Raw genomic sequence first — 14,231 nt, forward strand, 5'->3', positions numbered from 1 at the left:
TACATCGGCAACTTCAAGAGCATCGGTCACTAGTTGATGTTGTTGTAGCGGCTGCGCTACTATGACTTTATTTTTTGTGGTTGATAGCTCTTGAGTGACTACAAAAGAAGGATATGGTTAAATGACATGAGATGCAAAAAAAAAAAAAAAAAAAATCAGAATAGTTACACAGGTAAGTAACCTCCACCTAAATCATAATGGACGATGTAGGTGACGAACCATCTATCTATAGTCTGAGGATTTTTTTTTATATATATATATAATCAGTGTCATTACTCGTGTTAAAGTGGGGAATGGTGTAGGGCTAAGATGATAGAGAATGATATATTTTTCATCAAACGAAAGATCTGAATTATTTAATCTTTTTTTATCCTGCCACCTTTGTTCTAACATTTATTGTCATGCCCCAAACTCGGAAACTAGGCTCACAAAATTTTCGATCCCCGAATCAGGCGTCAACAGCCTCCATAGTGCCCCATTCTCAACTCCTAGCACTTGTACACTGGATTCCGATCCTAGGACCCTACAAGGAGGATTTAGATCATAAACTGGCTTCATAATTAGCATAACCCACAAATAAATAACCAGAACTCCATCACAAAATCCACTATGATCAAAAACTTTAAAGTACAATGCACATAAAGGGAAATACAATGATAATAATAACAAACCTCCAGAAGCTCGACTGCACGCTCCTGCTCCTGCTAGGCTACGATTGTGTCCTGGTGTCACCTGCAAGCATCAATCATGCATAAGCTTATAGCAAGCTTAGAGGGTGGTAAACGTGTGTGTGTAAGGTAGCAATGCAAGAATATAGTATCAGAGTAATATAAAAACATGTTGATAAGTCAATGAATGCAATCGGTCATTCCAAGTCTATGCGATGCAAGGCATGAATATTATCGGCCATACCAAGGTCATGCGATGCAAGGCCTATATGGCTAAGGTCATATGCGAGATGCAACTCTAGCATACCAGTCCTCCTCAGGGACCACATATCAGTACAACTCATCTCTAGAATATGTATATCATTGAGGTCTAGTACACTCCACACTAGTTGCTGCCTCCCCAGCCGCGCAACCAATTGAGTGAAAGAGACCTCACTACCCACCTACCAATATTGGCTCGGCTCGTCGGTAGCGGACCCACTTGCAAGCTAGTCAAACACAGCTTAGCTTAAAGCCCCCTCACTCAGGAAGATAAGACCACAATCCCTTCCAACTGACCACGACACAGTGAGAGACACGACCTCCTTATATACGACACTTGTACGCTCATACATCCACTCGGTCTCGATGTTGGAGCATCTTCCGGTACCAACAGGTTTAGGGACTTTCACCCAAGGACATCCTTCGCGTCCCATGTAATTTTGGTGTCCAAACCTGCCATTCATGATATGCTTGTAGAGGCTATGGCCCTTATGTCGCGAGGGCATACAGTAATCACAACACACAATGCAAGATGCATGAATCACACAATCCAAACATGCATCAATCCTACGCATATCGTGCGCTCATGTGGGACGGCTCCGCCTTTTAGCGAGTCCCATAAACAACCTGCCCCATGGCATATGTAATGGTCAATCACATCTCATAACAGCCATACAGATGATGTGTATGGGCATGAATCATGATGTTATGCTGTCACATACTCATAATCAGCATCGATAATCAGCTTATATGTAAGGCAGGGTCCATAGGTGAACAGCTGATTGACCCTCAACTGTGGATATACCAAATCTGATAGCATGGATTCATCCATCTACGGTGATGATGGACCATGCAACATCAGTGGGGCCCAATGATTTGGATTAACCCACTAGAGAATGATGAGAACGGGCCTAACAAGGCCTAAGGGAAGGTCACATGTGGACATTTAACCATCATTGCCCATCAATGTGGACATTTAACCAACATTATTCCCAAGGAGTGGCCTACATAGAGCCTAACATATAGTGGGCACATGGCCTCACATAAGGGCCCAATACACATCCCATTGGGCCACACATACACCATATCGAGCCTCACTCATGGGCCACATACACATTGTAATGCGTCTCATCAAATGGGCTGCATATACATCACATTGGGACCTGATATCTAGGTCTCAAATACATCCAATGGGCCTCTCACCTGGGCCTCAAATTCATCACAATGGGCCTCATACCTAGGCCTCAACATCTTAATAAGCCTCACCCAATGGGCCTTAAATACATCATATTGGGCCTCACATAAGGGCCTCACTTACATGTCATTGGGCCTCAAACAAGGGCCATATATATATATATATATATATATCAAGGTAGGCCTTATGATCTGGATAGTCTGGATATCCCATATGGCTGGACGATTTAGATATAACGTATACCTCAAGGTGGGCCTCATTGTTAAAAGGGTTGGATGGCTAGAATATAACACATACATCGCATGGGTCCCACCGTCCATATCTGGACGGTGGACAGCATGGATGAACACATGCATCATGATAGGACCCACCGTCTAGATCATGGTGTGCCATGTCTAAAAAGAGAAATGGATGGAAGACTTGGAATAAAACACATATATCATGGCTGGCTGCACACAGTAACAGATGAACGGTGCTGATAAAATAGATAAATCATGGTGGGTCCCCAAAGCACCGTCCATGTACGGACGGTGTGGATACAAAACATTTACATCAAGGTGGGTCCCACCCACACACGTGCCACACATGTGGGGTGGGCCCACGTCCAACATGGTTGGACGATGTGTATAAAACACATACTTTACAGGGGGTCCCACTGTCCTGGACAGATGGACGGTGTGGATATAGAATGAATACATCAAGGTGGGTCCCACAAAACAAGCTAACGTTACTGTAGTGGACCCACCATCCTGAAAAAGGATGAATGATTGGGATATAATACATATATCAAGGTGAGTCCCATCCCACACGTGCAGCACGTGTGGGGTGGGCCCCACACGTCTGCTAAAATGGATGGATGGTTATGGATATAACCATACCTCATGGTGGAACTACAGAACTTGCTGCGTTAATAATACAGCAGCTCGCTGCTGCGTGGGACCCTTCGTTCCGGCTGGACGGACGGTGTGGGTGCATTACACGCACATCATGGTGGGTCCACACACATGTGGCCCACTAAAGTTTGGATCAAACTGATATTGATGTTTTCCTTCATACAATCCAGCAGTGTTGCTGCTGGACATTCCATGGTTGGACTATCTGGATGTATTTCATCCACCAAGTGGAGCCCATGTACACGTGGCCCACTAGCCATATACATCATCATCACCAACAAAATAAGAAGAAGAAGAAGAAGAAGAAGAAGAGAGAGAGAGAGAGAGAGAGAGAGAGAGAGAACGGCCAATGAAGGAGGGACTCCACCACTATGATTCCCTCACAAGATCTACACCATACAATCATATTCATGGCCCATCATCATATATTAAAAAAAAAAATCTGAGGTAGGGATATCATCCCCACCATGCAAATGAGGGGTTTAGATGACCCTTAGAAGGCATGGATTCAAAAAGAAACATCATGATGGGGTCCATGGAGAATGGACCCATCATGGATCATGCATACATCAAGGATAGGCCATCGACCACATCCAAGGGTCAAATAGGATCCCCACCATTGATTGGTGGGTCCTACATGATCCTATGCAAGAACATCAATGAAGGAATGGATATCTACCCTAAATATGGCACCCACCTTCAAATCTCAGAATTCTACTACCACCAATGGCTTCTAGTGCTCCAAGAAGGTTGATTTAATGGTCAAGATGAGGTTTGGAGGGTTAGATATGGGGGATTAAGGAGCTTGAGGTTACTGGATTTTTGGGGAGCTTAGGATGGTTAGAGGTTGCTAATGGAAGAAATGAAGAAGGAGAAAGAGAGAGGAAGAGATAAGAGAGAGAGAAAGAAAGAGAGAGAGAGAGAGAGGTAATGATGATGGCTAGCCTCTTTCTCTCCTAGCTAGCAATCATGAGGTGTAAGATGGGTGTAAGGCATGCTCTCATGGGGAAGAAAAAAATAATTATGGGCTAGGGACTAGGGTGGCTAGGGTTGGGTAGGTAGGGTGGCTAGGTGTAGGGATGATGTCATCCTCATAATGACCTAGGGAAATGTGTTATGGGTTAGGTGGGTCCTGCAACGTGCGGTCCATGGCCATGGTCATGCGCGGCCTATATATCATGATCTAGATGTCGAATCGGCGCACGAGACGCGACGTCGGAATTGCAGCGACAGCGCGGTCACAATGGCACAGGTCTTGAGTTGAGTCGACTCAGGTTTATAGGATGAGACTTAGGGTCATGTGTAAATGAAATTAAAAGGTCGCGGGTCGCCGAAATTCGATTTGGGCAGTATTTAGTTCTGAAGTATTTTTCAAATGAAGATACAACCTTGGCTGAGGAAGTACCTGATTGTTGTCGTCCTTTCGATGAAATCGGCAATAGTCAATCTGCAGTAATCAGCTAAGAAGGTGGATCAATGCGCTTGAAAACGAGAGTAGGGGGTTGAGGAGGTGGACCAAGAGAAACTCTTAGGTCAAAAATTCTCTTCGAATCTTATGGAGGTTGATGGCTGGTAGAGATGTTAAAGCAACATGTACCTTTACCATAGCTTTTTGGTGCTTTGGTTGAGTAATTGTTGTCTCGATCAAAGGTATTTATGGAGAGGATGCATCGGCCAATTTGGTCTTCGGCTTACTTGTTCTTTGGCTGGGGGTAGCGGGGGATGAGGGTGCTGCTCTTTTCTTCCCTCTAATCTCTATGGTAGAAGAGAGTTAAGCTTTGATGTCTTTTGGAGACTTATTAAACAGCTTCATATAATGGTTATCCCATCAGATAGTGAAGATGTCCATCACTTGAGGCTGGTTTGGATAACATGGAAGATTGAGATTCAAACTAACTTCCTAAAAAGAAGAGAGGAGAGAATGGTAAAGCTCAGTGTTATCGGCAATCGGCCGATTAAGAGGAGGTTGATTGCAGGTTGTTTGGGTAAATGGGCAGGGGATACACTGGACCAGGCCAAATTGGCGAGCAAGCAAGTTCAGGCAGTATTGTTTGATCCCGGCTTTGGCATTTTTGCCAGAATCGATCATACCACCGTAAGGAAGATCCCTACAGATTAGGTAGCTTTCCCATACATGGTGCTTTCCCATACGTGGTGCATCTTGGATACATCTTGGTCACCCTCTTGCTTATATCGGCCAGTAAACGAAGCAGGGTCGTATTCTCCGCCATGAAATGGGATGAATGACCAACTCCACTTGCTTTTACTAGAGAGAAGAATAAAATGCTCATATATAGAAAAATGATCAAATTTCTTTAGGGGAGTTGATGATGTGTTTGTCATAGAATGAATATATGACTTCAGAGTGGATAGAATTGTGTACAAGGGAAGGAGAGAAATACTTGTAAATCCACATATGAAGAAGCCATAGCGGTCCTCCTTCATGATATAGACCTTTGGTGATGACTTCATAAATGCCTGCGCAGGTGGTCAAGTTCAAAAGGCGGTAGAGCAAGTTTTCGACCCTGAGCGAGCACCTCGGCTAGATGAACATACTCATTTGTGACTTACAGAGCATTCACGCAAAGTAAATGTTAGCAAATCCAGAGCAATAGGAAAGTATATGCTCTTGGTAATCAACCGGTACACTACGTTTGTAGTAAGCCTGGATAAAGTGACAATAGGCTTTTCTGGCTTTATACGTGAAGTGTTTGGTTTCTTTTTGTGCAAAACCAGGGAAAGCAGCTTCACCGAAGGGAAGAAGTTGAGTTAGTGTCATGACGTCCAAGATAGTTGGACTCATGGGGCCACAACCGAAGAAGAACGTGTTAGTAGAAGAACTCCAAAATGTCGAAGTTGTGGTAAGAAGATAGTGATTTGATGGATAATCATGGATGGATAACTTGATGCATTCGTAAATGCCCAAATTTCTTCATGTTGCCTCGTATTATGAGGAAACACAAGTGAACCAAGCATCCCATTCTGGTAGTGACTTCGACCATGCCCATGGATTCTTTAAAGCATTAGTAGGTTCAAGGATAGATCCTAATTGAATTAACAGAGTTTCACCAGGGCAGATGGGAAATAAGAGATCTATCATGATAACATCATCGATGTCTGTTGCTAGAAAAAAATGCCAGACCCATGTAGTAGTAATCTCCAATAGGCAATTTGAAGATTGTTTTATTGAGATATTTTTTAGAAAGGGCATCCATCAATGTGACAATATCGTCTTGATGGAAGGAGAGAGAGGAAGACGATGAGGTAGCCATTGATCGAAGATGAGATGAAAGTTTGAATCTAGATGTTTAAAAGGGAATAGGAAAGCATAAGGATGGAAGAATATTGAAACGATGCTTATATCGGCCAAGACGATGGAGCATTTATTAGGGCATCATTATGATTTTGTTGAAAATAATGTAAGAACACATGTTGAAATGGGCTTCGACTCTCGTTTCGATAAAGGACAATTGCTGCTGACATGTTGCAATGAGTCATACGAAGACAATTATTAGGGTGTCGACACATGTAGTTACTTAATATTGCATGAATGAGGGGTCGCACATCGCTTTCACCTTTTTCTAAAGCCGAAGCAACGTGGGGGGGCAATGTTCATCCCTATGGTTGCCATTAATTCCTCATAAGAACTAATCAGAGTAAGTCACATGTGTTCTGGATGGATCCACATAGTATTTTTAAGATCTACAAAGATGTATAGAGAGAATTTCTTGGTAACACAATTGGAGTGAATCTAACAATGCTACGTCATTGTTTAAGTGGTAGATGAAAGTGTGATCATGAAGAAATGGTTATAGGACAGATGGCAGAAGAATAAATAAAGAAGACCAAGTAATGTCGAGCAGTTATAGCAATTGTCAAAATGTGGGAAGGATCAAGATGACCATATTAAGCTTATAAATAGCAATGGAACCAAACAGGAAGATTTGGTCCCATACCAACCAAATCAAAACCAAAGATTATCTTTCAATTGTCTTTTTAATTATCAGTCAATTACATTCCATAGTGTAATCACTATACTTTTCCTGATAAGCAAATTACATTTCTTAGTGTAATCCTGTACTTTCAACTTGTTGTTTACATTTCGTAGTATAATTCATAGCGTTAATCAAGTAGTTGATAATCTTAGCTGTGATTTGAGTCTACACTCACACGTTGGATTCAGTTCTATATCAAAAGATGTGTTTTGTAGCTGTTTTTCACTACCGACTGTAAGAATCTCTTTCTCATTTCACTTTATTTATATCGAAAAATCTTTTCGTATAGAAAGTAAAGGTGTAACCCATCATTATAGGATGAACCTATCCTTTAAATATCGTCTGATCCTATTTACACATTGAGCGAGTGGCTAAATAGGCAATCGATTTCATCATATCTTGGTCACACACCATGTGTCTGCCTATCTCGATGCTTGGGGACATAGTTGTTCGGTTTGAATTGAGGCACAAATTTACGCTGGAATTCCAATTGCCGAAAACCAAGCAGCAACACTATGAACCAGATTTGTTACTATTCTTGCCTTGCAAATTGACCCGACTGTGGATGGAACATAAACAAATTATTCTTCTAAGAAGATGATACTAACCATCTGATGTCTTACGTCGAATTTGGACCACTCTTTATCTCACTTTTGACCATCCGTATGAGTGCAATTGTTTGATCAGCACAATTTTTGACATACGATCCATCCACAACCAAGTAAACATTTGTATGATTTGGGTTGTACATCAGTGCTACTTGTGATGAGGATGAGTCACCACCATTTTAAAATTGTTTAGAGTAAATACGTCAGTCTGAAAGAAAAATAAATAAATTTCAGCAGAATATCCTATACTTGTAAAAACAAAAGGAAAGCTCTGGTCTTCACAGTTGCATTGGGACAATGTTCTTTTCAAGGGCTATCATGCAAACATCTCACTGATCTAACAATCTTAATCATATGATCAGTATTATTTAATATTAATGGTTAAGATCAGTTGCATAAAAAATTTCCAATCAACCATTTGATCAGATTGCTTATGATAGTAAATAATCATTTTTGTTAGGATATATTAACCATCCATCCATGGCTTAGAAAAAGAATGACTACAAAATAAGCCCAAATAATTAGGATGGATTGGATCATTTGATTAGTATGGTTTTTTGCATGGTGTTTTGGACTCGCGGTCCAGACCAACCGTTTGAACCGTGCAAATGACCCAATGCAAGTAAGAGTATTTATAACTCAAAGAGTTCTCCGTGAGCATTTCTTAGAAATTATTAGACAGCGAGACTTTGATTCTCTGACAGTGCGATGGTTGATATGCAGGTAGTTGGAAACTACTGTGAATTTGCGTGCATGGGGTATTTATAATTCTAAAGTATGCATCTATCTAAGATGTATCATGAATCAAAATTACTTTTATTGTGATTGTTTAATTATAAAATTGATGGACACTTATTGGACAGTTAAAAATGAAAAAAATTCAATGGTCTCATTGCAAAAAACAAGTGTCCACGAATCAAAGGATCAAAGGCTAGGATTGTTCAACCAAAATCTGATTTCAACTTAATAAGTTAACGTCAGTGGATTCCAAATTTTAGCCGGTTTAATTTGAGTAAATATATAGGGATTTTTACAGCAAAATTCCTTGGTAATTAGGATTTTACCAAAGAGCACCCAAAGAATTAGAAATGATGCAAAGATCATTTTTTGGGGATGAAATTACAAAAAAATCATCATTTTTTTTTTTTTACTACGCATGCACTTGCACCCCACACCCACGCATTTACACCATAGTGGTTTTCACTACAAATCTTGTGAATCCACCATCGAGGCATGAGTAAGGATCATAAAAGAAAATGTATCATTTAAGGGCGTGTTTGGATTCACGTTTTGGTTGTATTGTATTGTATCCGGTACTGTTCACATATACGTTGGGCGATATTCAGAATACATCCAGCGGAGACGTGCCACTGACCAATGTTTGGATAGGACATATTACTCTAGCATGTATACAATTTCATGTCAGATCAATGTTTGGAAACGATCAGATAAGGGCCACACGATGTATATACGTGCGTGTAGCGGGGCTCACTCACTGTTCCATTGAATGATCTGAGTTCATTCACTTCAGAGGGTGGGCATTACTCTTGCCTAGGTGTCCTTTTGTTTCTATGTAAACTATTGCAGAATCTCAACCGTTAAACATGAAATAGACGGCAAAGTAAACACCCTCATGGGCCACGCTGATTTCACTCCAAAAGCACTCCCTTCCGTATGGTTTTTCGTCCTAAATCCAATGGATGGAGTGAATTTTCCAAGAAGCTTCAATAAGTGGACCACCAAACTTCATAGAGTCGACGTACGTCGACTCTGTTGCGAAACAGAGGTTCCGTCTTTTCGTTGTGGGCCACCATCATGTAGTGAAAGGTGGATCTGAACCGTTCATCGGGTAGAGGGAGAAAAACCCATCAAAAACATGTTGACCTTTCATGGCCATGTACTTCCTCATGATCGGTACAATGATCAAAAGAAGACCATTTGGCTATTGTTTCAACTTGATTGTCTCAGTGGGCCACATCATCGGATGATCAAAGCTCACCATTCATGGCTTAAATCTCGAGAGGAAGATGATGGACGGTGTGGATTTGTCAAAAGATGGCCATACTGGGCATTACCAATAACACAGTGAAATAAGAAAATGCTTTCTTCCTGTTTACGTCTGACTGAACGTCTGGCCAGTTGCACAGTACAATCCCATCGATGATGCAAAGTGGTTCTTGGGCGTATTCGCGCGTGTTGAATGCATTGCCCGCCGTTCATTTCCAAACGAGGGACATGTCCCATCAACCCCACTAATACGATACTATACACTCGAAACCGTGAATCCAAACACACCCTAAGTTTTTATATTTTTTTAAAGCAATGAAAATTGGGACTCATGAGCCCTTAGTATGTGTATCCATCAACCGTATATGCACCCCACGATGGTGATAATATGAAAAAAAAATAGCCCTATCAAATCATCAGTTGGACTACACTTAAATTTGGATATTTTGAGTGTTTTTGTTATATGAATTGGCCCACCTTCTGATTGGATCTACCATATTTTTGGCTCCCTTAATAATCATGTTAATGTGTATTTGTTGGTCAGGTTGGTTGTAGTGGGCAATAATATAATTTCTCCTCTCAAAATCCCACATAAACATGGCCGGCAGGCAGCCAGGGTATCAAATAACTCTCCCCACTTTTTTTTTATATATATAAAATCAGGAAAACTAAAGGCCATGTTTGGGTGCACAAATGAATTGAATTGCAAACTAAAAAGGCACATCCAAATGCAAAAGTGAGAAACTAAGAACTCACCTTCCGGCATCTTCCTGGCTGAACTCGACGTCATCGCACCCGAGACTCCGTGCATAGCCCACCATCTCTCGCGCAATAGTGACCACCTCCTCCTTCATCTTCCATAGTTTATAATTCATATGGATCTCGCTCGTTGGAATGAACGTGTGGATCCTCGGCCGGTGGCGAACTGAACAGCGGCCTATGCGGCGTCAATGTTGGCCTTGTTGCAGCGGGAGAGGCCGCATATGATGGGTACATGGCCGTCATTATTGAGAATGTTTGGAAAACCACCACACTTTTGAGTGGTGAGAGCTTTTCATATATATTTATTTACAGATTGTATAATGTAGTAATTACACATAAATGTTGATTACAAAATAAATGGAAAGAATTAGCTAAACAAGCCCCTATAATTGAGGGTCAATGGATGCATGTATGGAAGGCCTTAAATTAAGGTAAAGGATCCTCAAACCCCACCCCCACGCGCAAGCTGAGCGTCGAATTTGAACAGACGTGGAGCTTGGATCGGAAAAATTGAAAGAGAGGCCTAGGCATACTTTTGGTGAAGATATCGGCAACCTGTAAGTGAGAGGGCACATACTGTGTGCGAAGTTTGCCAGTGACAACAAGTTCACAAAGAAAGTGGTAGTCTAACTCAACATGCTTGGCCCGTTTGTAAGAAACGGGGTTGGAGCTCAAAAAATGGCACTTTTGTTGTCACATAATAGAAGAGGTCGCTGTGGAAAAGAAACTTTGAGGTCACGAAGGAGATGTGTGAACCAGAGAATTTCTACGGTAGTGAGAGCAAGGGCCTGATACTTAGACTTACAGCTGGAACGAGAAATAATAGGTTGCTTCTTGGCACTCCAGGAAACCAAATTTTCGCCAAGGTAAATAGAATAACCAGAGGTAGAGCGATGAGTGTCAGGACATCCTGCCCAGTCAGCATCAGAGTAAGCAACTAAAGCACTAGGAGCAGCAGATGGATAAAAAGTGAGGCCAAAATGCAGTGTGCCCTTAACATAGTGAAGAATGCGCTTTACAGCAAGAAATTGGTCTTCATTAGAGAGTGTAGAAATTGACTGACAGAGTTTATAGCGTGAGTAATATTGGGATGTGTGATAGTCAAATACTAGAGAGCACCAACAAGAGATCTGTAAATAGTGGGATCTGACAACAGTGAACCATCAGAAGACAGGTGCTGGAAAACAACCATGGGGGTATGAACAGGCTTGCTGTCAAGTAACTGAGCTCGAGTGAGAATGTCCTTCACATAATTCAACTAACTGATAAAAAGACCATCAGTGGTGGGTGTAGCTTCAAGACCAAGAAAGTAACTGAGAGAACCCAAATCCTTAGTAGTGAACTCAGAATTGAGCTTACAAGTTGTTAAGAAGAGAGGAGTTGTTGCCTGTAATAATGATGTCGTCAACATAAAGAAGCAAATAAATAATGTCGGATCGCCTGTGAAAGGCAAAGAGTGATGTGTCTGCACGACTGCAATAAAAACCAAGGTGAATGAGGAAAGATCTGAATTGCTAAAACCAAGCATGAGGGGCTTGTTTTAGGCCATAAAGAGCTTTCTTCAACTGATAAACATGATTAGGGAAGCGAGTGTCAATGTACTTAGGAGGCTGTTCCATATAGACATGTTTGGTAAGATGACCATTGAGAAATGCATTCTTGACATCAAGTTGGCGGAGAGGCCATTTGTTGGTCACAGTAAGAGAGAGTACAGCACGGACAGTGGTAGCCTTGATGACAGGACTAAAAGTGTTAGTGTAGTCAAGACCAAGTACTTGTGTATAGCCCTCGGCAACAAGACAGGCTTTGAGACGCTAGATAGATCCATTGGGCAAGTATTTGGTCCAAAACACCCATTTGGAACCCACAATGTTGGTGTTGGCAGGTCGAGGGACCAAAATCCAAGTATGCTCTGATACCATGAGAATGTTTGGAAAACCACCACACTTTTGAGTGGTGAGAGCTTTTCATATATATTCATTAACAGATTGTATAATTTACTAATTACACATAAATGTTGATTACAAAATAAATGGAAAGAATTAGTTAAACAAGCTCCTATAACTGAGGGTCAATGGATGCACATATGGAAGGCCTTAATTTAAGGCAAAGGATCCTCAACAATTATCAACGTGGTTGCCGACGTCCTAGGAGATGATATTAACAGCCTCGAGGTCATCGAGGGAGGCGGCGGGGAAGCTGACCTCGATGACGTCGACCCCAAGACGGGCCATGTTGAGCTTTTGCTTGGAGGTCATGGTGGCACCGGGGGATTGCTCGCCATCACGGAGGGTGGCGTCAAAGATGCGAATGTACGAAGGGTCGAGGATGTGGTTGGGGATGTAGTCGGGGCGGTGAGAGAGGGAGCATTGGGTTTTGAAGGAGTGGAGGAGGGAGAGAGAGAGAGCGAGAACGAGAGAGAGAGAGAGAGAGAGAGAGAGAGCGATGGGAGATAAAGGTGGTGGAGGGAAGGAAGAGAGAAGAAGCCATGGATGTTTGTGCATGCGTGCGTGAGAGAGAGATATGCTGAGGAGCTCAACTAAAAGCAACAAGCCTGAAACCCCCTTTTAGTACTCGACCAAAAGGAGGCACATGGCAGTGAAACGGATTAGGTGCGGCCCAGGCCTCGTTTGAGAGTGGCCCTTAGATGCCCACTTTGATGTATGTATTCTATATCCACACCGTCCATCCCTCTTTCGAGTTCATTTTAAAGCATGAGACAAAAAAATGAAGAGGATCGAATCCTCAGTGGACTATACCACAGAAAATAGTGATGATTTACCATTAAGGGCCACAAAGTTTTATATCAGACTGATTTTTAAAAAAAAAAAAAAAATTCATTCAGGTTTTTGTGACCTTATTGACAGGTTGGATGGCAAATACAAGTTACAGAAACAATACAAAGTGGGCCATAGGAAGTTTTTAGTGGTAGGGCATTCAATCCCCACTATTTGGGCTCATGCCCTGAAATGATTTGGAAAACAATGAATTAACTATGCAAATATAAAATAAATACATCGAGGTGGTCTTGCATGAGGCGGGCCACAACTAACCCTCTCACCCTATAAACTGAATACTTGGTATGAAATTAGTCAAGTTAGAATGTCCAAATGATGACACCATTTGTAGATGTATCATAAATGAAAATAATAATAATAATAATAACTTAATTACTTAAATATCAGATTTGTGGACATTTATTAGACCCTTGAAAATGTAAACTTATCCAATAGTCCTATTTCAGAAACAAGTGTCCATGAGTGGAAGGTTACTGGATGTTGCCATTTTGGCTAGATTGTGGGACCCAATCTAGTCTGTTTTATTTTATTTGAGTTTATATCCCATCTATTTAATTTATGAGTATCTGTGTATGACACAGGGAAGTACATGTTGAGGTCGAGCATAATCTTTCTCAAGGGATAATTGTTTCGAATCCATGGAACTTCTGTGGACTCCTCCTAGAGTTACCTCAAATCCACGAGGAAAAGAAGAAAATATGAAATAGTTTATAGAAATTCGTAAATTGATTGATGATCTAAATAAACAAGTATACAACCCTTTAAACAAATATACTAAGCCTTGGAACAAGTTTTAGAATCATATTACAACTAAAACTTCTAGAAATCGCGACTTACTATTTATAGACGATTATGATTCCTACTAGTACGCATGGTTTTTGGCCAAAAAATAGTGTCCTATTTGGTCAAACCATGACATTCCCCTAATTTTTGTAAGCAATTTTTGTGTTAGACACAACTCCTAAAGCCCAGCATATGATGTGTTATAATCATACTAAAATTTACTAAAAATAGTAAAAACGAAAATGAACGGGGATTTCGACT

At 41.3% G+C, this 14,231-nt stretch overlaps 1 pseudogene; it reads right to left on the minus strand.

The window, feature by feature from the left end:
* Positions 1-10,379: 10,379 nt before the first annotated feature.
* Positions 10,380-12,802, minus strand: LOC131238579 (2-isopropylmalate synthase 2, chloroplastic-like; annotated as a pseudogene).
* Between the last annotated feature and the right edge of the window lie 1,429 nt (positions 12,803-14,231).

The sequence above is a fragment of the Magnolia sinica genome, chromosome 3 (genome assembly GCF_029962835.1).
Source record: "Magnolia sinica isolate HGM2019 chromosome 3, MsV1, whole genome shotgun sequence".
Lineage (NCBI taxonomy): Eukaryota > Viridiplantae > Streptophyta > Magnoliopsida > Magnoliales > Magnoliaceae > Magnolia > Magnolia sinica.